Source organism: Schistocerca piceifrons, chromosome 1 (genome assembly GCF_021461385.2).
Source record: "Schistocerca piceifrons isolate TAMUIC-IGC-003096 chromosome 1, iqSchPice1.1, whole genome shotgun sequence".
NCBI classification, from domain to species: Eukaryota; Metazoa; Arthropoda; class Insecta; order Orthoptera; family Acrididae; genus Schistocerca; species Schistocerca piceifrons.
Genome location: NC_060138.1, coordinates 1,121,324,552 through 1,121,327,748, shown reverse-complemented (window position 1 = coordinate 1,121,327,748; position 3,197 = coordinate 1,121,324,552). Strand labels below are relative to the sequence as shown.

Genomic DNA, 3,197 nt, shown 5'->3' with positions numbered 1-3,197 from the left:
CAGCTGATTACAAGACTCAGTACGAAACACTTTCCCTTCCAGCCGAATAAGGTCGTGCAGAAGGTTCAACGTTTTACTGAATTTGATGCTCACCACTCCGGCCACTTGGAACTCCGACTGAACCTCATCGAAACGAAATTTTGTTTTCGATAATTTCACTTGGCTTGACATCAAAAAGCCTTATATTCGTTGAATAAGTCAGAAACGAATATGGTCGTAACATAGTAACAATAAAACTTCATATTTTGAACCCGTGTTATTCGATTATCTCAATGATTAGGGAATCGTTTGAATTTAAGTGAAAGCAATAGATGATTGAAAATTTTACATGGAACTGCACTTTTCTATGTGAGTAGTTTAGACTGAAAAGCAGAAGAAAATGTCGCCAAATCACCCGCCACGAATATATCGGCAACATCTAACGGAAGACTTTCCTGCCTCAAGTACAGCTCTATTTTTTCTTTACCAGTTCATGTACAGATACCTAACATATAGAAAGGAAGCTGATGATTATAAGTTGATTAAATTTACTACATTTACAATGTAGAGAAGGTCACAGGCTTATGTCCAACTGCTGAACTCACACAATTGATGCCTCAGCTGCTAGTAGCAACTCCTCCGTGTCGCCAGGACAGGATCGATTTGGGCGTGTACGTACTGCGTGCTGAACAGTTTGTCGTTCTGCACCAGGACCACAGCTGGGCGATGTCGTTAATCTCCTTTTGTACAATGAGTCAGCACATCTTCCGCTGTTTGTAGTTACTCTGTTGAGTGTTGTCCAGATCTTTCGATGCTCTTTAACCTCTGGTGGCCTGGTCGAGAGGCAGGGCATGTGATGGGAGTTCGAAACACTGTGTTCATTTTAGTAATTCTGGGTGCAGTTCGACGTAACAAATGAAAGACTCATGCTGCGACTTCCTAAAATATAAAATGAAGATTCGTCTTCCTCGATCTCCTTCTGTAGTGGGTGAAATTTCTCTTCTGTATCACTTCATCACATTTTTCGAACTCTTACTCTTTTTTGCGTCATTTTACACTTCTGTCTTCTTTCTCTGCAAAAAATGTGTGTGAAATCTTATGGGACTTAACTGCTAAGGTCATCAGACCCTAAGCTTACACATTACTTAGCCTAAATTATCCTAACGACAAAGACACACACCGATGCCCGAGGGTGGACTCGAACCTCCGCCGGGACCAGCCGCATAGTCCATGACTGCAGCACCTTAGACCGCTCGGCTAATCCCGCGCGGCTTTCCTTCTCTTATATACAAGTTATCCCTGCATGCTGTAAACCATTTGAGTGCAATAGAACGTCAGTTTCGCACAAGCGTGGATTCCAGCATCCACGTGCATGAGTTGCCACGTTGTTCATTTGCACTTCGCGCGTAAAAAACAGTTTAAAACCGTCTTGCGGAGATCGCAATTCCCGCGAAAACACCAGTTGGGGAGAGCCATGCGAGTTGAGATCACGTCCCCTGAATTGACTTGGCGTGCCGTGACTGACGGACAGCGCGAATACACCTTGACGTGACGGTTCCGTGACGTGACGTGACGGTGCCGTGCGTGAAGGCCAGACTGAATCGACCGTAATTCCATAGTCCGGCGGAATGCCGTAGAATGTTGCAGCGACTCCATTACTTGTTCTCTGCAGGCGGGCACAGATGTGAAGGGGTTACCATGTGCTGGTGGCGCACAGTACGGTGATCCACACTGCAGGTGGTCAGACATGGTCGAGTGGATCTTTGTCGGCGCTTATGCCTGCCATCACGTTCCCATGCGGTCAAACATCTGCCCAGTGCCTCACTCGGATGCCGCAAAACTCTGGATGTTACACGATTCGACCAGTTGGAGATCCACAGTGAGCCCCATTTCGATCTCCGTCTGGTGCTGATAACGCTGTCTCACACGACTACGCAGAATCTTCCTAACGAACACTGAATATCTGACGCCGTTCACGCCTCTTAAGAACGAGTCCTTGTAAGGGCACTGCACACGAACAACAGTAATGCACAGTGGTGGCAGCTCTACTTGTGACAGAGAATTGCGACTCCGTAATCATTTACACTATCGCCGATAGTGCGTACGTGTACGAAGTTACACTGGCATTCGACCACGCGTTCAGGATGCTTCGGTTTTTTTTTATCAGGTAGTAGATATTACAAAATCATTTAGAGCTTTCTTCCTGCCTATCGTCAGCCATATAGCTCCCCTGTTTTTGTACCACGAAGTTGCTCTCAAGCAGGAGCTTACAAAATGGTTCTGAGCAGTATGGGACTTAATTCCTGAGGTCATCAGTCCCCTAGAACTTAGAACTACTTAAACCTAACTAACCTAAGTACGTCACCTACATCCATGCCCGAGGCAGGATTCGAACCTGCGACCGTAGAGGTCGCGCGGTTCCAGACTGAAGTGCCTAGAACCGCTCGGCAACTCCGACCGGCGGGAGCTTACAAAAATAGCTTGTGCTCCTCACCTCCCTGTACATGAGGACATTCCTGTACTCAAAAAACAAACTTCGCTCGCGTCACCCATCACTGCTAGGTGCAAACTCTCTGGTGGACAACGGAGCAAGAACAGCAGACCGGTGGACGCAAATATAGTTGGACAACGCTACCCCACAACATTTACAGTGCGTAGAGATAACATTTCTGATTTCTTCGAAAATGCCATTCTCGACTTTGTTATGATGATTTGAAAATAGGTTCCGGCCCGAAACTATTCATCGAATGAATAGAAAGTAAAAATTTGCTACTTGGACTGGTTTTTCGGTCTACTGGTTAACAGACGCTGCTGACCTATGCTGCTGCAGCATGCTGGAAGCTCGTAAACATACTGGGTTGTCAGAATGAATTTTTCATTCTGCAGGGGAGTGTGCGCTGATATGAAGCTTCCTGGCAGATTAAAATTGTGTGCCGGACCGAGACTCGAACTCGGGACCTTTGCCTTTCGCGGGCAAGCGCTCTACCAACTGAGCTACCCAAGCACGACTCACGACCCGTCCTCACAGCCTTAATTCCGCCAGTATCTCGTCTCCTACCTTCCAAACTTGGCAGAAGCTCTCCTGCATACCTCGCAGAACAGAGCACTTTCCCGCGTAAGCCAAAGGTCCCGAGTTCGAGTCTTGGTCCGGCACACAGTTTTCATCTGCCAGGAAGTTTCATACTGGGTTGTATTACTTCAAAATTCTCTGAGCCACT

At 46.8% G+C, this 3,197-nt stretch overlaps 1 non-coding gene across 1 annotated transcript; it reads right to left on the bottom strand.

Annotated features, from left to right (window-relative positions):
* Nucleotides 1–2,909: 2,909 nt before the first annotated feature.
* Trnas-cga lies at nt 2,910–2,984 on the bottom strand. The gene has a single exon. It is a non-coding gene; the product is annotated as a tRNA-Ser (tRNA).
* Between the last annotated feature and the right edge of the window lie 213 nt (nt 2,985–3,197).